General features: G+C 32.6%; 1 long non-coding RNA gene across 7 annotated transcripts in view; it reads right to left on the bottom strand.

The window, feature by feature from the left end:
* The window catches only part of LOC107262553, a 76,527-nt gene extending 56,816 nt beyond the window's left edge, over positions 1-19,711 (bottom strand). For 2 of the 7 annotated variants that reach the window (XR_007217353.1, XR_007217351.1), the window contains exons 1-5: positions 19,216-19,708; positions 18,669-18,753; positions 18,298-18,558; positions 17,728-18,069; positions 17,504-17,603 (exon numbers count right to left, since the gene is read on the bottom strand). This is a non-coding gene — a long non-coding RNA (uncharacterized LOC107262553). Of the gene's footprint in view, positions 1-16,726; positions 16,770-17,106; positions 17,394-17,503; positions 17,604-17,727; positions 18,070-18,297; positions 18,559-18,668; positions 18,754-19,215 lie in introns of those variants that run through there. The other 5 variants (XR_007217348.1, XR_007217347.1, XR_007217352.1 and 2 more) reach the window with 5 other exon arrangements.
* Between the last annotated feature and the right edge of the window lie 6,794 nt (positions 19,712-26,505).

Genomic DNA, 26,505 nt, shown 5'->3' with positions numbered 1-26,505 from the left:
GTGCCAAACTGACATATCAGGTTTTGTTAGAAGCCATTGTCATTCAAATTTGCCTAGTAAAGATTCTCACGAGGATCGAATGCAGACAAGTTTTGATTATTAATTGGCGATTGTAACTCACAAGCAGGCATGAATGTAACACTCGGAATTTTTATATATTTAATAATGAGTTTTTATTTAAGTTAATTTTAGCTTCATTATTATTGGGTTTAATTTGAAATGATTTAATGAAAAATTTAATATTAATCAAATAAATGAGTTATTTTCTATACCCAATTAGTTTGAAATTTTAAGAAATTATTCAAGTAAATTATTTGAGAAATGATTATATTTTGGTTATTCAAAATTTTTCCAAATGCATATTTATATAAGTAAAATTATATATTGAAAAATTTTGGAAGAAATTATAAAGGATGTTTTTATAAAAGAATTTTGGGAAAATTGGTATTATAATTGATTAGTAGTATTAAATTTTTAAGTTGGAAATTTATTTTGGAATAAGGATTAAAAGTATAATTTTATTTTTGTGAGGGTTTAATGGAAATTTGTGAGTTTGGTATTTTCGTAAATAAATATGTCGGTCAGGGGTATTTTTGTAATTGTATATTTTCAGTAATTCGGATTTGGCCCAAATTAATTAGTTAAGGGCTTAATTGAAAGGCTAAAAAGAAGTTTGGGGGTCAAATTGGAATTCTGCAGGATGAAATTGTAAGTAATTAAGAAAGTTGAGGGACCAAATTGTAGTAAGGAAAAGTTTGGGGGCCTAATGTCGATATTGAAAGGAATGGAAATCGGGGAGAGAGAAAAGAAAGAAGGAAGAAGAAGAAAGGGAGGAGAGAGAGAGGCGTCGGCGTCCATGGTGGGCCGGAGGCCAGCCGAGGGCGGTGTTGATGTCGGAAGGAGAGCGCGCAGCGGCGAGCACGATGGTGGTGGTGGAGGCGGTGGCGGCGTCGGCGGCCGGAATCACGCGGCGTGTGGGCGGCTTCCGAGCGTCGTTCGGCCGATCTCGGTGGCGATCGGCCTCCCTTGGAGAGCTTCCTTTTGGAGGCGGCATCGATTTTGGTGGCCGGGAGGAGAGAGTTCTAGCAGTGGTGGCGGCCGTGTTTTTGGTTTTCCGGCAAGCTCCGGCGGAGGATGGACGATCGGAGGACGTATCCCGACTCTCCTCAGCTCAAGCTTCGCGATGGCACTGGTTTCGTGGCGATCGGGCTTCGTTTGCAAATCGACGGTCGAGATCGTCCGCAAATCTCTCCGGATGATCGGGTGTCAGATCGGAAAATCAGAAGCAGGGATCGTCTTCAGCGCGTCGTTGTGAGTTCGATGGTGTGTTCGGATTGTCGATCGGACTCCGGCCGGCCGGCCGGCGATCGAGCGTCTCGGTAATTATCTTTGGCCCGTTAATTTTGGAATTCTTGGTTTAATTGTGTCTATTGGATTATATTGAGTACTTGATGATATTTGTGAGTCATAAATAATTGTCTGTCAGTTTGCCTGCCTCGTATTTTGTGTTGTGTGGCGGAGTCGGGAAATAGTGAAGTTTGGGGACCCGACTCCCGTTGTTTAAATTGTTGGATATTTGAAGTGTTCTTCTGGCAGGTCCTGGACCCGTTTTTACGGGGGGTAATGTTCGTATTGTAGGGGAGGTTCTGCCGAATTTTCGGTAGAATTCTCCCGAGTCGAGATTCTTAGACAGTCAGTCCTAGGAATCTAGACCTAGGATCTATTGTAATTGTCTCAGCGTATTGATAAATTTTTTTCCGTGATTAGATGATCTGTCTGTTCGGCTCGCTCCAACTGAGGCACCGGAGCAGAGCTAGGAGGTCGCCCAATTCTGTGAGTTAAAGTCACTTAATCGTTGCACTATTGCTAAGTCTGAATTTAATATGCTATTTTGGAAGTTTATGCTTAATATGGTTATTAGTATCGCAACGTAAATAATTTCACTTGATTATTAATTATTGAAAATAATATAAATATTATTATTAGTAACGTCATAATAATACAGATATTATTATTTTTCGACACGATTTGCACGTTGCCTTATCCTAAATTTTTAATCTTTATTTCGGTATATGTTGAATGATTTCATTAGACAATGATATTTATTATATGTGATGATTTCGATTTGGGGATGTGGCTTTCGTAGAACATGCCGCCTGATGGGTTACATCAGGACCGCGTGCGCACCGGTAATGATTATGGACATAAGGTTATTATGGATTTGTTTGCCCTGATCGAGCATTGCTCTCTGGGCTGAGTTCAGTTGATTGCCGGAGGTAAGGTCCCTAGTCGAGCATTGCTCTCGGGGCGCCGGTTTATTTGGATACTTAAGTGACCAGACTGGAGGTAAGGTCCCTGGTCGAGCATTACTCTCGGGGCGCCAGTCTTATTGGATTAAGAGAGCCGAATGGCTACTAGATTTCTTATTTGGATACCTAAGTGACGGTGGGTAAGGTCCCCGGTCGAGCATTGCTCTCGGGGGCGCCCGATCTTATTGGATTAAGAGAGCCGAATGGCTACTAGATTTTGGGGTTTAGGGTTCTACCGAGCCACTCGTCCCATAAAAGTAAAAATATATTTTTATTTATTCATTTATTCATTTATTGTGGTATGATTATAATATGGATTGTATTTACGTGCATGGTTGATATTTTGATTCGAATGATTAATATTTTATGTGAAGGAAATAGTAGGGTATGATTATAGTATGGTTTGATATACTGATTTGAATAATCTATATTTTCTGAGAAGAATGCAATAGTCCCCAGATTATTTGATTTTAACTCACTCTCGAGACTGACGGTCTCATTTTTACTATTTTTCAGATTCGTGACTGTTAGTCCTCTCGCGACTCTTATTCAGTAACCCGACTCCTTTATCATCGGGTGATGTTTTTGATTTGGTATGTAAATTGGTAAATCTTAGATTCTCCGCAGTAGTAATAGTAGATGTATCAGTTGTAAATTTTCTGAGTTTCAGGTCTGGCCTAGTTTTTTTCTGGCAAACCGAAGTATTTATGTAGAATGTAGCTATTAAGATAAATTATGGCTTTAATAATATTAATTTGAGATGAGATTTGTTTAAATCAGTGAGTGTCAGGCTTACTACGGGTTTCGGTGGCCTTACGCCTACCCATTCCCTAGTGCCGGTCACGGGCCCACGGGTGGGGTCGTGACAGAAGTGGTCTAGAGAGTCCAAACTTGAAAGCAAACTCAAGTATTTTTAATTTAAATCTTGCTGAAAGAGAATGGCGGTATAAAGATTAATGAACTCTCCCTATTAGAGGTATTCAAATGCAACATGTCTCGTCTTCATTAATGACCAACCTAAGAATCTTCTGCCTACTCCTTGGAAAGCTATACAAGCTAGGCCAACTCTTGATGGGGGTTTTGATAAGGGAAAAAGGTATTAAAAGCCCATCCTTCTCTTCGTCTAGTTCGGACTAGGAAGCTGTTAACCTTAAATTTGAAACTCAGGATCCAACTGGTGGCAAAAAGCCCAACCCAATTGAGTTGGACAATTCTAAATTGGATTTAAGGGCCCAAAAAGACCCATAGGTTTAAGTGGATTCAAAAAGCTCAGCCTAAAATCAAAGTTATGGATAGTGTGCCCTAATGATAGTGGAGTCTTTAACTGGTTATGAAATATAAGCTATTGATAGGCCAATTCAGGAGGATGAGAGAAGAGATTCGACTAAAGAGTTAATTAGGTCTTTTCCTCATGTACCTAAGTCAACATAGGATAAGAATTTATAGCGATTAGGACTATTAAAAAAAGAAGATCCAGTAGATGGCTCATCAGAAGAAGTCTTTAAAGCTTTAGGAACTTACTAATGATCCTACTCAAGCTAGGTCGGAGATACAATGGTTAAAGAAAGTGGTAAAGGTTAGGGTGGTAGCTTCATTGGAACTGATTGTCAAGGCGCTAGTGGCTCGCCTAAATCCACTTGGGAGCCATGAGTATCATTACTCAGAACTATCAAGGGTTGGAGCCTTCTTGACAGTTTAAGCTCTAAAAGAGCTTGGTCTGAATGGAGATATTTAATAGTTTTTTCTTATGGGGATCAAACATAAGACTAACTAGTTTAGAAAGGTAAAGGATCAAACTTAAATTTCATAGTGGTTCCCTACTATGAGGCTAAGGGCAACAAAGTTGGTCTTCATTTAGAGTGGACTTCTGAGGTACAAATGCAAGGTTTTTCTTTATCCAATAACTATATTCACTATTTTTATGTGGATTCTAGGTTCTTTTTTCATTACCTTTGTGTTTAGTAGTCCTTGTCGTAGCAATAAAAGAGAAGTGTGGGATAGTTTAGCTAAATTAGCTTATATTAGGGATTCTAATTACATTCTTCATAGTTTTGACAGAAAAGTTGGCAGTGGTTTTGATGCTAGTTAGAGTAATGCTTTTAGGGATTGGGTTAATAACTGTCGGCTTGTGGACCTTGATGTCAGTACTGAATTTTCAAATCAAAATTCTAATAAGCCCGATGATGAGACATTTTAGTTAGTGAATACTTTTGAAGAAGAAAAATGTGTGAATATTTGATAAAGTACCCCCGAACTAACCCCTGGGCAAAAATTGCATTTTGCGTGAGCTTGCTTCAGCCTGCATTGCGCACCTAAGCTAGTGCTAGCTCAAGTTTAGATACTCTCTTTTCTAATTATTTTAGACAAGCAACTCATGATCTAGACATTCTATTCCTAAATCCTAAAACCATCTAAACCCTTCATTTTCCTAAACCTTACCCTGCCCATATATTCATATTTTTTTCCTAGAAAACCCTCACAATTAAAATAATACCCACACTCTCTTAAAACCCTAGCCACAATATACTTCCTCTCTTCCCCTACCTCTTTAAACACAAGAGAAACAAAAGCTTTTTTAGACACCTATTCCGCCGTTAATCAAGTATTTTAATTTCATTTTGATTCTAAAGCCACCACTTAAGTACTAAAGTTAAATATTTATTTGATATTTTGTGACTATTTTCATCTTTAAAACTTATGTTCTTTCTTTTTTCTATTTTGATTTTTTAATGATTTGGTTGTGAAAATCGGGTTTTTCATAGTTGAACTCGCGCTGGTTCAACCCATACTCGCGCGAGTTCAACTTTTGACTAGTCAATTTTATATCGTTACATCGACATTTCCTGAGCTCGCGTGGAGCTTAGCCTTTCAAGCCCCCATTTTGCTGTTTTTGTCTACTGTTACTGATTGTTTTGAATCTTTTCCTAAGCTTGCGAGAGCTCACCCTCCACTCGTGTGCAAGCTTAGCTTTCAAACCCACTTTTTAACATTTTGATGATTTTGGCTGCCGTTTTGAGAGTTTCCTAGGCCTCTATGGCTTGACTTGCATGAGCTCAGTTTCTACTAGCACGAGTTTTATTTTTAACTAATTATTTACTAATTAATCATTTATAATTATTGTTATTGCATTTTCAAAAGTTTTAGTACTGTTTTTAAATTCAATGTTTAATTTCTTTTACTCTAATATTTTGCTTAATTATTTGCTATTAAGACCTATAAACATTGTAAGCTTATATGACTATGATGAAAGAATAGATGAAATGCTTGATGGACATAGAAACAACAGTTAGATCTTTTAAAACTATTCTTAGCCACAAGAAATGCAACCATCAGTGGTACTACTCCTGCCAATTCTAACAATTCCACTCCTGATTAACAACCACTCATTATGACAGAGTTTATTGATAATGATGATGAAGTGCGGGCCAAAGCCTACCAGCTCATCTCTTGCACCTCTAGTGAAAAATCCTCAACTTGAGGAAATGATGAAATAAATGGACAAGATGGAAGATAGGAAGCCTTCTATGCCGAATACCTCCAAGGGAAAGGGTGAACCTCCTTGACCTGTACAATTTTGATGGTCATGAGTATCCCAGGCTTTCTTAAATTCTTATCAAGTAGTAGATAATCGTACTTCAGCTATTTGATCGGAGCTGCTGGCTCGTTGGCACTGATAATAAAAAGTAAAAAGAGGATTGGAAAAGACGTGCTGAGAGATTTTATAGGCCAATATGGGTATAATGCTGAAGTGAAAGGGAATATGCTCCCAATGTTTAGGGTTTAGGCGGCTGAGCATAAGGAATTCCTATAGTAATAATGCAAATAACTCTAGCCTAACAGAGGTGACCTATGTAGCTAGTCAAGCAATAAAGTAATGAAACCACCTTTCATCAAAATGCATACTTATCAGCTTCCCGGTTATAACACCGACTTCTATAATGCTTAAAGGAATGAGATCCAAAAGGCTAGTATCATTTTGCTCACTACACATGCTAAATAAGATAAAAAAAAGAGGTCGTGCTTAAAACGAGCAAAGGGACCGTATTAAAGTAATCTTATTAGGCTAGGAAAACATCTATCTACTTTAGGGGCGCTTCACAAACCTCCCTAAATCGTAAACCAACTCCTTTTGAAATTGCCCTAGTATGAAGAACAGTTTCTTGACACAGTGAGGAGGTTGCTGATATGCATAGTTGTACACATATTTACTTGTATATTATCGCGTATTTTCTTAGCAATTATTGTGCTTTTATTCCAAGATCACTCGTGTTTTGTGTTCTTTTTCATTTTAGGAGAATTTATAGGACCATCATCAGTAATATAGCAATTATAGATCAATACATGCGAAAACGGATGGGAATTCATCAAGATTGGACAAGAGCTCGCAGTGCATACATTGAGTGTGGCCTAGGTTAAGGCCGTGCAAATCACCACGGCTTGGACTCTGGCCGTGACTAATCATTAGCTTTTGATCCTTGAAATTGGCACTTTGGGCACAATTTCTGTAGCCACCACGGCCTCCAGCATGGCCCGTGGTGGCTCAGCACCGGCAGGGGCACGGCCATGAGGAAGCCCAAATTATTGAGATCCGAATGTTCAGCACGGCCTGGAATCCGGCCGTGCTGACCAGCACGGCCTTGACCACGGCCATGCTGAGACAATTATATAAGGAAAACTATTTTTTTAGGGTTAGCTAAGCAAGGAGTGAGAGAGAGCCCTAGCGGCTGGTTTGGTTTTTGCATAGTGCTGAGTTCGGGAGAGAGTTGTAGAGAGAAAGAATCCCAGAATCGCAAGGTTCCAAATGCAAAACAGTAGTAGAGCAATTCGAGAGGCAATTTAGGAGATTAATCGTAGTGCAAATCCAGATTTGGAGTTATTCATCCAATTCGAGAGAAAAGGATGTACATGTTTCATTTTCATTATTCTTCCATTGTAATTGATTTCCTTGATTGTTTTGAACATGAACATGTTTAGCTAGATTGATTAAATCCATTGGGATTTCTTTACTATGTTGGCTTAATATTATATTGCTGGATTGTTTGAGTTAGTTTTATATTCTTCTTGCTGCCAGTATTAATAAAATGCATTATTCATGAGACATTGTTAATTGTGGTGTTTAGATTGCTTTATGTGATTGAGAAGTCCATTTGGCAATTGAAATTTTGAATAGCAAGAACTGGATAATAATCACTTAGAGATAAGGATAATTAACTAGCCGGATTAAGAATTAACAAAGCTTAATAGAGGCAGATTAAAGCTTAATGCTAATTTAAGAATCAATCGTTAGGAAGAGAATCCAACTTTAGGTTATTAGGTTTAGGAATTCGGTTATCTCGAGAGAGAAACCGAATCAGTTAAGAATTTGTCCATGGGTAGCATAATTAGACTCATCAATCCTTTATCTTTTGTTTGACTTCCAACTAGTTTAGGTTCCCTTTGGGTTTGCTTTCTTGTCTTGGTTATTTCATTTATCCATTTATTCCTACATCTCCCTTAGGACTTAGTTTATAGCTATTAGTTAGTTTAGAAATTATTCATCATTCATTTTAGGTTAATATAATGAAGAATAAAGAAGTAACTCTGGGCTTTCACTTTCCCGAGGAATACGACCTTGATACTCGCCATGAGTGCTAGACTGCATCGATAGGTTCATTGCCTTAGATTGTAGCTAACACAATTAGCCTATCAAGTTTTTGGCGCTGTTGCCGGGGAATGTTTGAAAACTAGAGCAAAATTTATTATTTGTTAATTTGGCCATTTTTTTTATTTATTTCTGTTTTCTTTGTACATATATATTTAGTTAAGTTTATGATTCAGGTAGTGGATGATAAGGAGGTTAAATGTTAAACTCTTTGAATGACACGTTGAAAAATGGGATCAGGAACCAAGAGAGTGCTAAAAATTGGGATACCCGTGCATCTTTAGAAGCTCGAATGGAATTGTTTTGCAGGGCTACCGATCAACTCTCCACTCCCATCCTTTCATCTCAAGATTTTTGTGAAATCCATTGTGGTCTACATTTGAGTAATGATTGTCCATTGTATAGTGATGTTGCTCATTGTTCTTATAACTTTGAACATGTGAATTATACCGGAAGCTGTTAAGCCGCCAGAGGCCGTACCCTGACAAGCCCAATCCAACGGAAGGGATCCTCTAACTTGCCTGAGAAGTAGTATATGCAAGGTCTAAGCCTGTCAATCAAGTCTGTAGAGTCCAGAACCAATCTTCCCCTGCTTCGGCTTCTTTTCACTCCATGCTTCTTGGTGCCATAATTAAGACTGATCTGTTTATTCTAACCAGTACAGACTGAAAGCTTCCCTTCACCTAATACGGGACCTGTTCTTATAACTTTGAACAGGTGAATTATACCGGAAGCTGGCTAAATAACTTGTATGAAAGCACCTACAATCAAGAATGAAGCACTCATTCACCCTTTGGATGGAGCTTAGATAGCCAAGAACCACTAGGATTTCAGCAACTACATCAGCAGCCTAATCTTGCACCATCAACTCAAGATGAAGAGTTAGTGTCAGAGGAGCTGATGATAAGGTTCATTGCAAGTCTTGATGATAGATTCCAACAAACAAAGAGGATACATAAAAGTCAACAAGCCTCAATTGAGAACATAGAGGATCAAGTAGGCTTGATCTTTAAGTTACTAGTGACAGAACAATGGGGAACTCCATCAAACGCTACTGAATCCGAGGAACATTTGAGCGCCATCACTTTGCGTTCAGGTGAGAATTTTTCTAGTTTATCTACTATGTTTGACGATGATGCTTCTGTGCAGGATGTTTTCTTGAACATGGAGATGGAACCATAAAAGGAAGAGGCGAACATGATTCCTCTGAAAGACTATCAACAGGAATGTACAGTTGATGATGCTGAGTTGCAGTTACAGGAATTTTTAGTGGATTTTCCACAAGTCCCTTCGATGATGGAAGATGAGCACGAGTTATCCAATGAAGAAGTTTTGGAGGAGCTCGAGTTTCTTCTAGCAAGTGAACCAAGACAAGGACTGGAGAAAACCATTGACGTTCTTGAAGAAATTGCCCAACCGTCGATCCTTCCAATTGGTGAAACTTCAGCTTTCAAATTGGAAGAGTCCCTAGAGCATCATGACTACGTGCAATTATATGAGGAGCGAGTTTTGCCCATCATACTGGCAGCTTGCTTGATAGTCGGAAAGAGAAAATTGATGATTATCCCTCTAAGCAGATACTTGAAGCCATTTGCTTAGAAGAAGGATGGATGGTCATCGATCCCCACCATTTTCTTTTCACCATGAGTCCAGCTAAGAAGACTCATCACATCAAAAAGAAGCGCTTTTAGGAGGCACCCCAATTTTTATCTTTAATTTCTAATATTTTAACCTTTTATTTTGAAACATTTTATTAGTTTTAGTTTTCATATTCTATTTAATTTTTATTTCATTTTCTATTTTATTTCTTTATTTTATTGTTTTCAGATTCTACCGAGGAGGCACTGAATTTCCACTACATCAGCCTCGATGGATGATCAGGGCAGTCCCCTAGATATTTTTATTTTTCTACAATTATTTACCTTATTTTTCATACATGTCATGCACTTGGATTGTATTTCCTTTGTTCTCTTAGTTGAGCATCCCATGCGGTGTATCCATAATATTTTACACTGAGGACAGTGTGTTCTTCAAGTGTGGGGTGGTTGTGGGTAAACCTTTAATCCTACTCTCTCATATGGTTTCTAGACATATCTAAAATTGCTATCGCTAGGTGTTGTGTATTTTTAGGGGATGTTAGGACACTGTGTCTTTATGCACTTAAGTATGCTATTTTTGAGCTGATTGATGACTTGATTTATAGAATTGTAGTCACTTTTCTTTGTTGGTCCATTATCCTTGGAAAACGGTTGATGGTATTTTACACATCAGCCCTGCCGTGTTAAAGATTGATTATTATTAGATCCTTTTATTTAGATGCATAGACAACTATTTTTTTCTCTAATTTAGACTAGTTCTTTTTATTTGTGGGAGTTATTTTTCGTACTTTTGCTGCTCTTGTGTGACTTTTTTTAATTGGTTTTAACAACACACAAAAATAGTGGCTATAACAATTAGGGGAAAGTATAAATACGTACTTTGTTATTTGACGCACTTTCATTTATAGGCATATAGTATTTTTTTTTGTGAATAAGCCTAGAGAAGCGATCCGATGAGGGCGAAAGTGGACGCCAGGGCGAGGATAGGATGCTTGGATAAGGAGCAGCTTATGACAGGCTTCTAGAATGACAACACTCTAAGGTACGGGGTACATGTGTCTTGGACAACTATAGATATGACTCGTTTCGATACTAAAGTAGTTTTTAAGGCCATTAAGATAAGATATCAAGAAGCTTATTCAAAAAAAAAAATCTTATACAAATACCTAAAAAAAACTAACCTAATTAAATTCTTTACTTCTATCTTCAAAATCTTTCAAAATTACTCTAAAAATAATAATTTAACTTTTATACACTTAATCCATAAAAAGACGCGTGCTCTTAGCTTTCTCCAAATTGCCTCCATCTTCTAATGCTACCTTATTACATTTCATACTCATTATTACCTTCTTTACAGTAATCTCTCTTTTGCATTTTTCTAATTCACGCCAAACTATTCGTTTCTTTTCTATTATTACCTTCTTTACACATTGTGGCCAACTACATCATCTTCTTCAACTATTAAGACCAACATTTTATTTACTCGCTGAATTTTATTCAATCAACGTTTTTAAAGATCTGATGAATTTTTATAGATCTTTAAAAGAAGACTTGAAAGGTAAGGAAATTCTTCCTCAACTTTCTATCAAGCTCCATACAGTAGATATTGAGGAAGAGAAAGAGATAGCTAGAGCACAAGAAAGAAAGAGTGATTTAACATGTTTCTTTCAAGTAACAGTGGGTTAAAGTTTGGGATAATAACTATTATCTTTTACGGTGTCAATATTTTGGTGAGCTTTTCTTTTCTTTTTTCTCTTTTAGTTTTTGGTGATCTTTCCTTTTATTTGCTCTTATAGATATCATTGTCACATTCTTGGTTGCTGTGTGAAAATGCAAGAAATGAGCATGGGGTTTAATATAGGGTTAAAGTTTGGGATAATTACTATTTTCTTTTTTGGCTATTAGTGAACTTTCTTTCATTTTTTTAAGGTATTGAAGAGCTTTTCTTTTTATTTACTCTCATTATTTGTCATGTTTTTAGTATATGAACCTACAAAAAATGAGACAGACAATAATAATAATATTTATTATTTATTGAATGAGCTTTGTTAGAAAATATAAATTAATTAGCTTAAACTTTTGCTGAATTATTTTTATTCTAGGAAAATGTTAAACGAATTAGAAAATTAAGAATAAAGATTACTTCTATTTTTTCTTTTATTTACGAGTCATATGCTATCCCTTAAGATGTGTAATCAATTTTGCCAATAAAACTTTAAGATATATAGAAAACAGTATATACTAAGTATGCAGAGAGTGTATTTCAGATATATTATACTATGATTCTTACTAAATTTTTCTTATTATATTTATTTCAAAATTACCAAATAAAATATTAAATTAGGGAAATGTAATTGGTTTTTTGTTGAATCAAATATTGTAATTTAGATATTTGATAAAATGCACGTGTTGAAAGAATCAGATTTTTTTACTATTGTTATTATTGACTTGTATGAATACAGTAAAAAATGTATAGTAAGTATATAATGAGTTTACTTTAGGCATGTGATACTCTAATTGTTACTGAGTTTTCTCCATTCAAATTTTAGAACCATCTTTTATATTTCTTTAAGAATTTATATGGACATAATTCCTACTTTTCTTCACCACAATAGATATTGAAAAGAAAACATGAGGTATGTAAATTTTGATGTAATAAACATTCTAAGTATATTATGAGTATATATAGTTTACACTAAGTTTATTTTGAGTATACAAAGGGTATCATTAAAGTATATTATAAGTATATGTGAGTATACAAAATTCCTTTGATAGAAAAAGACTAACACTTATACATTCAAACTGAAGCAATAATAATTCATTCATAACAAATCCAAATAAATAAAATTTACAGCTGAAAACATATCTATGAAAAAATAATACTTACTTAGTATTAAAGTGAATAGTCCTATTATTATACCTATTAATAATATCATAGAACTACTTGTTCATCATATATAATGTGTCAATAAAAAAACCACATGACGATCACATCAAGTTCTCCTCCAAATCTTTTTTGTTTTATCCATTTCATTAAGCTTGCCACATGATTTATACTCACTATCAAAAATCTTCATCTTCCTTGAATTTTGCATAAGAGAACAACATGATCTTAAGCCTCTTACGATGTTAATAAGGTTTTATTTAAAAAAAAAAAGTTACACAAGATGATTTTTCCCCATAAAAAAGAACCGTACATATGTAAAACTAGTAAAAGCAAAAAGAAACTAAGAAAAGATTTAATAAAAAAATCTAATAAGATGTACGTTTTGCTTCTTTAGAATCCAAAATTCTATTTTTCCTATGCATGATTAACATGATCTAATATAATCATATCACATGAATAGAAAAGAAAAAAAAATGAACTTTTTGCTCTAATTTTTAACCAATAATTAGAATTTGCTAAGCTATATAAGCAAACATAAGAATAATACTAGAATTATAATAGAAAATACAGTTAAAAGTATATAGTATTTTTCGAGTATATTATAAGTAGATAATGAGTGTTTACTATCATTATAATAACTGTAACTAAAACGATAACAACAAAGCAAAAAAAGAAAAAAGATAGGGAGCATGACATAGAGTTCAGATCTTAATGTCTAGAAAAATGACCAAATTTTTCTCTTAGTCTCCTCCTCCCATTCTTTCATTTTATATTATCCTTACCTTCTCGGTTTTTAAACTCTTAAATAACACATACACTTCTCTTTTTTTCTTATTGCAACTATTTTACATTATCAGCAAGAATATATATATAATTAAGGAAACTATTAACAAAATAGAAAGAAGGAAGTTAATCTCTTCAATAGTAGTAGAAGGAATGGACTCAAAGAATTTTTCGAGCATATTAAAACCAATTGGGAGTTCTTTTGTGATAAAAGAAACTCAAATTACCAATCACTAAAGGCATTAATTTCTAAAAGATAAAAAATCAAACCAAGCAATTAAATTCATTAGCATTTAATCAAGATCTATAAAGAAAAAATGGATAATTACATTCACCAATGAAAACAAGAAAAAAGAATTAGGATGAACCAAGCATAAATCCAAAAACCAAGCAATCAGATCTATTAGCACTTTATAAAATTTGTAAAGATAAGAAAGAGGGTAATTACTAGGGGTATGCACTATCCTATTTGAACCGAAAAGCCAAACCTAACAGAAATTTAATTCGGTTTTCAGTTGTCTATATATTAAATATAGAATAAATATAAAAATTATATATTAGTATAATATTTATGTGTCAAAAATATATATATTTATTAAAATTTTTATTTCTTAATTTATCAATTAAATGTAAAATTAATTTTAAAAATATAATTAACATATTATTTTTTAAGATTAGAAATTATTGTATAATTAGAACTAATCTATTAGTTAGTATGATGGAGGAAGAATCTCTTTTCGTCTCTTCTTCCTGTAAGTCAAACCAGTTAAAGGATTTAATTAAAAGAGGTAGCTGACTTTGATTCTTATACGATTTAAGTAGCAATTTGCCCTTTGAATTTGTTGGCCGGGTCCAAATCACCCTAAGATTAATTTCTTGGCTCAATGGATCTTAATATTTAAAAAGCTGAAATACATTTACTAAACTCCGAGAGCATGAAATACATTTACTCTCTCTCTCGTCTCTCGTTTCTGAGTGGAATGCATATTTAGTGTTTGTCTTTTAGGTTCTTTGTTCAAGAGTGCCTTTTTAGTTCCTTTTTCCTGTTTAGAATTGTTGTTCTGAAGTTTTTGAGTGGGTGGTTGTGGTGCCATTATTCAGAGAATGAAGAATCTTCAGTGCTCAGGGAAGCCCCTTCAACCTCCTAATTTGCAGATGTTCCACTCGAAGAAAATTCTAGTTGGTAGACTCTTTTCCTTTTGTAACGTATCTGGGTTGATGATGAAAAGTCATCTCGAAAAAATTTAGAAGTTAGAGAACGAGTTTTTAGTTTAGAAAAGAAATTAAAATACTTCTATTATCTCGTTTGACTCTCTCAGAGATTAAAAGAAATAGTTGTTGGTCCTTGGTTTATTTTTAATTTTCTCTTGGTATTTTGTGGAATGGTTGGTTGACACGCTTATCGATCAACTGTATTTCTTAAAGCGCCTTTTTTAGGTTTCTCCATAACCTTCCCCTGAGCAAAATCAACCTAAAAAATGCGAGAACTACTCAAAAATTATTTGTTGGTTTTATCAAGCTGGAGACTATTACACCTTCGAGTTCATTTTTAACATGAAGGTTAGGTCTTAGTTAATCTTGATCAACAAAGGCCTACTCGGTTCTGGAATGACAGGAAGAAGTTCCTAGTTGATTTGATCTATTTCTAATATGAAAAGGCTTCAAGAGCTCTGCTTTCTTTAGCGAAGAATAGGCATATGAACTAAGTCATCATCCTCGCTCTCCTATTTGTACTGACATTTCGGGTGGCGACTCTAACTTTTTCTATGGTTACATGATCATTGTATTCTAGATCTCTAGAACGAACGACTCTTTTTGAAATTGGCTTAGTATGAAGAACAGTTTCTCGACACAGTGAGGAGATTGTAAATCACTCGAGGCCGGGGTCAAGATTAATCATTGTGTGAGTTTGAAATAGAGTAATCATTAATTAATTCAATTAGTAGGAGAAGAAATGTATATCTTCTTATATAGGATTGTAGGATTGAATTTTTAGATTATGATTAGAAATGTATTAAAGTAGTTAATTAGATGAATTACCAATTAATACCGAGTATTTTTTAGTTAGTTCAAAAAATTTCCATCCCCTTCGCCATATAGTAGGAATGTATAAGTCCAATATTTTTTAAACTTAGGCCCCAAGTGATTTTAAACCACGTCACTGTGTTGAGAAACCGCTCTTCATACTAGGCTCATTTCAAAATGAATCGTTTGCTCTAGGGAACCTAGAAGACCACAATTATCATGTTATCATCGAAAAAGTAGAGTCGCCACTCAAAAATATCGACATAAATAAGAGAGTAAGGATACACAGCTTTGTATCCCTTGTGAAGAGCCTAATATTCCCCTTTTCAATATCACATAGAAGGTTTGAAGAGGCATCCCTATCTGCCTAGGCTCACTTAGATTCCACTAAAGTAAATGAATCTTTTTCTAGCTTAATCAAATTACATTAATCTAGTCAATTTTACTTATTTTAAAGCATGAATATTTTTTTATCTAATTTACTGTGATGTGAGCAAATAATTCTAACCTAATTGGTAAGTTGCACTCAAAACTTTTACATGCAAGGTGACCAAATCAGAATATAATTTTATTATCTAAATCTAGGTGCCGAACTCATTTTAGTTTAGCATGTTAAAAATGAACTATGAGGCATACGAAGCTTACATTGGTAAGCTTTATTCATCTTATGTTATGCATGTGGGGTGATCACTCATAAATTCTAAGTTGGTTTTATATTCTCTTATAGACATGTGTGGTGAAAACCTAAAAACAATAAAAAGAACATACATAGAAGGGGGGAAGGAGAAAAAAGAAATCTAGAAAAGGGTTAAGGAGATCAGGACGATTAAGGAAAATTAATTACAACCATGACTTAAAGCCTCAAAACAATCAAATAAGAAGAACTAATTAATTAACTAAAAACTAATCATAAAAGTCTAAAGAAGATCGCTTAGGATCTCTAAACCGGATAAGTAGAATATGTCATTATGAAAAAATTTAGATTAGTAAAGGACATTAACAAATAAAAATGCAAATAAATAAATAAATTATAAAATAAAAGAAATTAAAAGCGAATTAAGAACAACTATAAAATAATATTAGAACTACTGGAAAAGAGATAACAGAAAATAAACTTGCATTTGAACTGTAGCACAATCAGTAATAAATTAATAAACTACTAAATTTAATACTTCCACCGATAAAAGAAGCTAAACCAACAAAATAAAGTGTTATAATATTATGACTATTGTAATGGAAATTTTAATTATCTTCAGTTATAAGCCATATTTTCTTTAATAAATTTTATTAGATTCTAATGGACTCTTAATTACTAGTCATATGTTTGTTTCAATTCAGACTACAGACAATTATAATCCAGTAATGTAATTTGAACTCGTTAAGAAATATAAAAAGAAAGAAGTAAAGATGATAAGTTTAAAATAGACATAATGTTGGAAAAGAAACAGCCTATTACTATTACCGGTGGGTATGGGTCCTGAAGTAGCAGTTTTTCTTCTACAATGCCTCGAAAGTAGCCAATTTATCTAATTATGATGGATACAAGTGATAAAGGAAGAATGCAGACAATTAAAGGACTTAAAAAAGACATAAAAGTATTGTATAACTTAGTTTTTATTGCAGAGTCACACTTGTAGAAATTTGTAAAGTCTACTAATATTGTTGGTATTCTTGACAGGAAAGGAGAAAAGGAGACATTGATTAAAACTGTTTGGTATTTTTACAATTCACAAGTGGAAGATCAACCAATCAACGGAGAAAATAATAGATCATATGGAAACAAGATAAATCAATTCTTTTGTTATTAAAATATTAAGATTGCCATATCCATGCGCATTGGTCACACCATAATTTGAGCAAAAGTAGAGATATAAACAAATGATGCATGGAGAAAAAACCTCTAAAATTCATTTACAAGTACAGAAATAGGAAATACTTACAAATGAAAAATGTAATTGTCAGAAATGTAGAAGGTTTGAAATTGGGTTCCACCCCATAATCCAGGGTCTGTTATCTGTTGGTAGTGCAAAATTTAGGTCAAATGGAATTCTCACATAATCCTACAATCCTTACCACTATCTCAGCACTTTCATTTAAACGTGAAGTCAAACTCTTTGCCAGAAACTCTCTTTCACGTCTCATTGCTCGAGCTAGTTTAAGCAAGAAATAAAAGAAAATTAGTTTAAGCATTCAATGGATATTAACAGTCGCAAGTAATGTCAGTTCGTGTAAGTTCGTAGGCTAAAAAAAAGAGAAAAACCTTGACGATAGAAATTGTAAGCTCATCTCCAACATGAGGAGCAGGGCTTGAATTGCCTATTTCTGCCAAATGCCGCTTCATTTGCTTCCAGCTCAATGACCTATAGAGAAGACAAATGAAGAATATGAAAATGAATTTCCTGATACTAAGTTACTACGTAAATTCAAATGAAAATAACAGGCCAATATAGTAGTAGAGAACCGAAGGAACTGCAAATACTATACCTAGCAAACAAGTAGCTGCTTTTGGTACTGCAGTTTCGCAACATGTTCCTTCAATTCTGTCACATAAGCTCTTATGCTTCTCACATTCTCCTCTGCTGCATTCTAAGCCACCTTCTGCATTTTGTTCGTATTAACAGAAATAGAATGACGATAGCCTGGAGTTCCTTCCTTTGATGAAACGTCTCCACATATTGTAGAAGTCTCTTTCACAGACTCTGGCTGGGTCTCACCGGATATGAAATAAAGTCTTCATTTTCTGGTGCTCTGTTTCAATCTCATTTTCCAAAACTTGCCGGGAAGCTGGAGTCCCCGTAGGGTATATGACCGCTTCTTTTCGCAACACTACAAGGAAAAAAGAAATTCAGTATGTAGTCAACAGGAATCAGACAAGTACTTATTGAACTTGCTTAGATGGCTCTGACAGTAGTACTTAGGTGTTATCTTAGAATCCATTACAACATGCAAGTATCGGTATGACGAAGGATATATTCTACATGTAAAAGTTGGAGAAAAAAGCAAGAATGATATAGAACTTGATAATCAAAAAGTATGATAATATTCAAGTCTGACCTGAGCTTTCTTATCATAGTTGTGAGAGTTATCAAACTAAGATTGATATGATCGCCTTCTCTGAGCCTCGCCCCATCTGCATGTGTCTGTGAAGCTCTTTCACTTCCAGCAAGGTCTACAAAATTCTGAAAATCATGGGTGATTTCAGAAAGGCCAACGCAAAAATACAGTTCTTCACTAGTCACACATACTTATAAGATGCCTCAAATGCTGATCATCGGTTGTTGTTTCTTCAACCAACTTCTCGACCACAGCACCTTTCTGCATATGAGAACCACAAAATATAGTCAAGAGAACACCTATTAGAAAATCTACTGATTCAGAAAAAAAAAAAAAAGGAAGAAAGTCATCTAAAAGCTTGAGATTTCGACCTGATTCTGAGTTCAGCAGGTCCCTGACATTTTCATTATAAATCTCTAATAAAAAATTCTTAACCGTAAAGTCTCTCTGCGGGGTCTGCAACCAGGCCAGTACTCAAAGATGGGTTAGTGAAGTTACAAAAGGAAACTACAAATCAAGTGATTTAAATTTTCCACCAATAAAAAGCCTCCTTTGTTGTCTAATTATCATAATAATTTACAATTTTGATAAGCAGTAGCAACAGATCCAGATTAAGCAATTGATACACTCGTCTCAAATAAAGAAATTAATTCAATCGCAAGAAAATCTAAGAAGAAAAAGAAAGAAAATAGCATCTAATATAACAAAACAGCACCAAAAGTTTGTAAAGGAAAAGCAAAAGGAAAGTTAGTAACAGAGAGACAAATCATTTGGTAAGTATAACCTGCCATTTCTAAAATAATCGTATCCAATTTACATAAAGGAAAAGATCATGAAACACAACATTTCCTTCAATTTGTAACCATTTAAAGCTTCGATTTTAAGGAAATAAATTCAGCAAATAAAAACAATACTCACGGAATTCTCAAGATAAGTACAATGCAGATCTATGCACAGCAAGCTTTTCAAACAGAATCAGAGAAAGAGAGAGAGAGAGGAGCATTGAGAGAGAGAAAGAGGGAGGAGCGTTTAGAGAGAGAAATAGAGAGAATTGAGGAGGAAGAAGAAGAGATTTGTTATGAAGAAAAATGGACAACTTGTGTTATGACCCAATATATATACCATTTGAATTTGTGAGCCCCAACGACTAGTTTCTTCTTCTTTTTTTTCTTCTAATTTGAATTACTTTTTAATAGCGATTGGCATATTCTTCTAATGCGGTTGCCTGTGTTTAATCGCCGATGCCAGTGGAGTGGATCTTTTGTCAAAGTTTTGAAAATGAGGATCTTTATTATGTCGGGTTAATTAATTTCTATTCAGAAATTTTGCACATATGCCCTCTACAACGTTTTCTTTTTCTTTTTTCTTTGCAAGTTAATTCAATAGTTTTTTTTTAACCCAACAAGATTAAAAGTGACCACAAATATTTTATCTATTTAAAAAAATTTAAATCCAAATTCGATTTAAAATATATATATCTAAATCTATTTTAAATTCATTTAAAAAATTATTTTTGATATTTAAATTTATTTAAATTTGAATAAAAATACATACATATATACTATCCGAACTCCTTAAAAACTCATTTAATATATATAGCTATAAAATAAATTTTTGGATATTTAAATAGATATCGGATATCTTGCCCGTTAAATATCTGTTTACATAAATATTCAAAAAATTAAATAAGTACTCGTTTACAATAATTAAATTCTAAGATATATTAATAAAAAGTATAAAATTATACGTAATTTTAAACAAAATTTTATAATTTTATTTTTAATTATTTTATTTCATATACGATATATATGTATACCATTTAACCGAGTATCAGATACCGAATTTGAATACTATATACCTGTATCTGTTTTAATAATCGTGTTCGGAGCAAGTATTTGAGCGTTCATATTCAAACCGACACGTATAAATTACTCGAACATGTTACATAACAGTCCAATCGAGTTAGGTACCTTGAAATCTCGGTCCAACTGCGATTCCTAAATAAATTTTAGGATTTAACATCGTTTAAAAAAATTGTATTATCTTATCAATAGATAAGCTAATGAGTTTCATCATTTATTTATTGAAACTTAGACTGCATTATTTTTGGAATTACCATTACAATGTATTGAAAAGAAAATATATGATAGCAATTCTTACATGTAATAGTTGGCATGTAATTTCATTTAAGTTCTTACATCAAAAAAACAAAATAAAAGAATTAGTTGCATATACTGATTTCAGCAAGGTCTTAAGTTCAAGTTCTTCTTTTTCTTCATATTTGTAATTCAAAATAACTTTTTAGCATTATAATATAATCATATTTTCTAAAATTTGGTAAAATAATCTACATTATCCTTAATACTATAGTTTCTCTTATATTTTTAAAATATATATTTTACTAATTAATAATATTGCATTGCTCAATTTTGTTAATTTTATATTATTATTAATAACAACATTCTCCTATCAAAAGAATATATCTAAATATTAATACATTTGTATATAAATATGAGTTAATTACTATTATCTTATTAAAATCTGGACAAATTTATAAGTCCAATTTTGCTTTTTAAGAAGTACAATAATGCCTCCATAATAGTTGCTCTCAGTTAATTATTAATTCTATTTGTCATTTGTTTCTTATCAGTCAAAGAGCTTAATTTAGTCTTTATAATGGAAAGTTAAATTCAATTCTTAAATTTATTATCAAGTATTAAACTTTTTTAAAATAATTAATATTTTTAAATTTTTCTAATTTCCTTGAATTCTTTTATAGAAAAAATCATAAGTAGAAGTGGATCTTTTTTTATTTATTGATTTGTTAGAAAAATCATAGGTAACTCATTCAATTATTTATTACTTTTTTACTAATTAATACATGTAATGAAAATAATATATACAACTAAATTTAAAAATAAAAAATAATCCAAAGTTAAATTAATTATCACAGTTAACTATTTTTAAATGTAAATAAACTCTTAAATTATCAAAAACCTGTAATTTAAGCTCTTCGACGTAATAAAATAATTATCACAGTTACTTAAAGTTGATGTGGCTAATAATGAGTCTATTCGATTAACAAAATTATTATCACCATTAATTCTCCTTTTCCCTGTTCTTCTTCTTCTTTCTTTCCCTGTCCCATTTAAATTTAAGAAGAATAAATCTTATAAATGAAATTGCTTGTATTATTTGATATAATATTTGTAATTTTCTTTATATGGAACCAGTGCCAGAAGCATGTGTTTACTTCGTCAAATTAGTATAATTCTATTAAGATTGCAACAATTCATTGTTATGATGAAAAAGTATATTAGATTTCAACCAATCATACAGTTTCTAAGTGTTCAAAAATTGAGTCTTGTTTTAAGACCTCCTCACTGAATGACAAATATAACTTAGTTGGCCACTATATTTTTATTTTTCCAGTCATAGGAAAGGTTATTTACACTAGAAAAAGTTGCAGCCAAATGCAATGTGCTCATATAGACACACACACAAAAACACGTGTATATATATATATATATATATATATATATATATATATATATATATCCTGAAAACAGTTCTTTACAAAGATTCATGTTTGACTTATACATAAAAAAGAGCTTTAGAGAAACCAAAATCTTTGTTTTTCTCTGGTGGAAAAGAGAAGCAAGAAAGGAAAGACCACCTCTTCAAAAGCAATTATACTTCTTTATACATCAATGCTAAAAGAGCTTGTAATAAGTGGTTATAAAGGGTCACATATGACCCAAAACAACAAAGAAATTTTCTTGTTCTACTTTGTGTTTCATCGTTTAAATTCAATCTAGTAGGTTTGGGAGGATGAGCTCTTGATAATCTTTTGCTGCAATTATAGTAGAAGTAAAAAAAAAAAGCAATAAAGAATTGTAAATCCAAGTTCAAAAAACAAGAATATTAAATATGAGTACTAGTCCTATTACATAAATGGCCTGAAACTAATTTATATCAGATACATAGGTGATCAACTGTTCTCATTAGTTAGATTAGTGTTTCATGGGGCTCTCTATTGAGATCAATGAATATGCATGGCCTTAAACTAAGGTTCTTTGTTACATCCACGATGGTGGTGGTAAGTGGTAGTGGTAACAATGGATGATGGTGGAGGTCTAGTAAGGCTAGAAAAAGTAATTGTATTCTTCTAATTTATTTTAATAAAAATTAATTTTTACTGTTTAATGTATTATGCATATAATTCTTATTTTATTTTGGCCATCCATAATGCCCCAATTCTATTTCTTTATCTATTTGATTTGTATTGATTCCAATTAATGTCAAAATATTTATAATTTGAACTTTGGTCATTTAATCAGTAAAAAATACTCTAACTTTCAATTTAAGCTAATAGACACTCGAACTTGCTCTTTTTGTGATATTTTAATACTTTTTGACATTGTATCATCATTCAATACGTCTACGTGTATTGCACAAAAGACAATTAAATATTACCAAAATAAAGTTCATGTATATATTAGGTTAAATTGAAAGCTAAAGGTGTTTAGATATTACAAAAAAAAAAAAAATTCATGCATCTGTTATATTAAATCGAAAGTTAAAGTGTTAAATTGACTAATCGATACAATTTCAAGAACGTAAATATCTTTTTTATAGCTATTTTATAATAATCACCAATAATATTTCTATTCATGTTACGATTACCTCTGCTTATTTTTTAGCATTAAACACTCTTTATGTTATTGTCACCGTTTAAGATTGATTATTATTAGATCTTTTTGTTTAGATGCATGGACAACTATCTTTTTCTCTAATTTAGACTAGTTCTTTTTATTTGTGGGAGCTATTTTTCGTACTTTTGCTGCTCTTGTGTGGCTTTTTTAATTGGTTTTAATAACACACACAAAAATAGTGGCTATATCAATTAGAGGAAAATATAAATACATATAGTAATTTTTTAGTGAAAAAGATATGTGACAGCTTGGCCTAGAAAAGTGATCCGATGAGAGCAAAAGTGGACGTCATGGTAAGAATAGGATGCTTGGACAAGGAGCAGTTTATGACAGGCTTCTAGGATGGCAACACTCTAAGGTACAGGGTACATGAATGAATCGTATTGCACATTGAAACAAGGCTGAAAATGGTTAATAACATATATGTAAAGAGTTGGAACTAATAACATGAGAAGCTTTTCGTTATTTGGCCGTGGGGTTATAGGAACTCCAAAGTTAAACCTACTTGATTCGGAGAAATTTCAAGATGAGTGACCTCCTCTAAGATCTCGAATCCGTCAAGGTGATAAAACTGTGAGGCCAATGGGGGACAAATCGGACAATATCTAATTATGATCTGGTTTTGGATCATTAAAAATCGTATCAGAGTAGGATTCCTCTAGTAAATGTGTAGTTCGAGGACGAACTAGGAGGAAACTGGTGGACATGTGATAGTCTGGCCTAGAGAAACGATCCGATGAGGGCAGAAATTCTGGCAGGCTTCTAAGATGGCATCATTCTAAAGTACGGAGGCAAAAATGACTTACATCGTTTAAGAAGGTGACGTGATTACATGACAGTGATTAAAACTAATTTACTCTTATTACATCAATCTTTTAAATGACGTTAGTTGTCAAGATATCATGTAGTTTGTGTTGTTCGTAAATAGAGGCAAAAATGACTTACGTCATTTAAAAAGCTGATATGATTACATGGTAATGATTAAACTAATTTACTCTTATTACATAATATTTTTAAATAACATTAGTAATCTAGAATGAATGCAATAGATGAGAGAGGAGTTGAAGAGAAGAAATAGGAGAAATGGTAACAATAATGTGCAACTTGACTCACACATAAGCTTAAGATTCATTAATGAGTTGATGTGTCTAGTTGAATGAGTTGGAAAAAAGCTTAGGTGTTGTACCGTCAACTTTCCATTTATCAGTCTTAATGGTGTTGGATGATAATGATACTCCAATTAAAGTCCACGAGGTTTAATGATACAAATTAAGATTTAGAAACTTCAATGATACTAGCCCTAAAGTTGAAGGACTATGCGTGCAATTTACCCCTTCTTTTATTAGTTAACTGTTGAAATTACATGAAAATAATATATATTTCCCTATAATGGTAAAAACACTAGCCATGTGCATATTTCAAATTTTACTATTTTAACAAAAAAACTAGTCCTAATAAAATACTAGAACTAAAATACCAGAAATATTAGCACTAAACTATTTTATTAAGAAGGTGCAAAAGTTTATATGATTAATTAAATATTGTTAAAAAAGAGGGGGAAAAAGGAAAATAATAAGCACAAGATTAAATGGCAGGTCTTTTCACTAAACTCCTGGAGCATGAAATATATTTACTCTCTTTGTCTCTCGTCTCTTTTTTTTCAGTGGAGAGTATTCTTTTAGGTTCTTTTTTCAAGTGTGCCTTTTTAGTTCTTTTTTCCCCTTTAAAATTGTAGTTCTGAAGCTTTTGGGTGGGTGGTTGTGGTGCAATTATTCAGAGAATGAAGAACCTTTAATGCTCAGAGAAGAGCCTTTCAACCTCCTAATTTGCAGATATTTCACTCAGAGAAGATTCTAGTTGGTAGACTTTTTTTCTTTTGTAATGTATCTGGGTTGATGATGAAGAGTCATCTAAAAAAAATCTAGAAGTTAAAGAAGGAATTTTTAGTTTAGAAAAGAAATTAAAATACTTCCATTATCCTGTTTGACTCTTTCAGAGATTAAAAGAAATAAGTATTGGTCCTTGGTTTATTTTCAATTTTCTCTTGATTTTTTATGGAACGACTGGTTGACACGCTTATCGATCAACTGTATTTCTTAAAGAGCCTTTTCTAGGTTTCTCCATAACCTTCCCTTAAGAAAAATCAACCTAAAAAATACGAGAACTACTGGAAAATTATTTGTTGGTTTTTATCAAGATGGAGACTATTACACTTTCGAGTTCACTTTTAACATGAAGAAGGTTAGGGTTTTGGTTGATTTGGATAAAAAAAGTCCTATTGTGTTCTAGAATGACAGGAAGAAGCTCCTAGTTTGATTGGATCCATTTCTAATATGAAACTCTTCGAGAACTCTGCTTTCTTTAGGGAATAATAGGCATATGAACAAATTAATATTTCTCAAATTTTATTTTTATTTTAATTGTATTAAACTTTCCTCTTTAATTTTCTATTACCCTTTTTAAAGTTCTTATTTATTAGTCATTTTAATAATTTCTAAACAAAGATGAAACTGTTGCTCTCTGTCACCTTTGCTGGAATTCCTATTAGTGATCGATTAGGGAGGCTTTAAATAATAATTACTGTATCACGGTTGTGTGGATTATTGATTAGGGAGGCTTTAATAATATAATTACTTATCGGTGGATTGTTGTCGTTTATATTTTTAATGACGTGGATATTAATTTAATTATTCTTTTCTCCTTTTTATTAAGTGCAGCATTACTTATTCTTTTAAAAGAATTTCATAAAAAACAAATATTTTTTTTAATATTAAATTAGTATTTTTAAGGAATTTAAGAAATATTTTAAATAGTTATTTATTTATTTGTAAAAGAAATTCAAATTAAGTTATTTTAAATTAAAATTAAAAGAATAGTAAATAGGATTAGCTAAATAATAAAAAGTTAATTTAATCTATTCCCTTTAAAATTAAGAGTTTGTGAAAAGTTTTAAATTCGAGTTGTTGTGAATTGAAGTTGTACTTCCCGGCCTAATCGAACCGTTTTTTTAGGGTAGGCTGTCACAATTGGCCGACAAGAAAATCTAACGAAGAAATTTAAATATTATATAAAATCAAATCTAAGTGAGCATTAATTCAAATTTCAAACAAATGCTATGAAAATATTAATATAATTAAAATAATCAATTTTAAATCTTTTTAAGACGAGTGCACGTTCTTATGAAGATAAATTACATGCAACTCTGAAAAATTTGCACCAAATTATATCATTTGGATGAGTTTAAAAATAGCGACTACACTATTTGTGGTGAAGCTCTTACATCAACAAATCATTGTTAATTTTTCTTTTCTTTTTTGCTCTCTAGTCAAATCTAAAATTACTTTATCTACATATTATTCACATTAGACCTAACACCATTCTTCTTGCTATCATTGTAGCAAGAGCCCTATTTGTCATATACATCAAAATTCATGCTACAATAAGTCAATTTCCACAATAAACTTTATTATTGACTCAATTTATAGAGTTTTTC

This window comes from Ricinus communis, chromosome 9 (genome assembly GCF_019578655.1).
Source record: "Ricinus communis isolate WT05 ecotype wild-type chromosome 9, ASM1957865v1, whole genome shotgun sequence".
In the NCBI taxonomy this organism is placed as follows: Eukaryota; Viridiplantae; Streptophyta; class Magnoliopsida; order Malpighiales; family Euphorbiaceae; genus Ricinus; species Ricinus communis.
The sequence above is the reverse complement of the archived record's forward strand: the minus strand, read 5'-3'. Positions and strand labels throughout refer to the sequence as shown.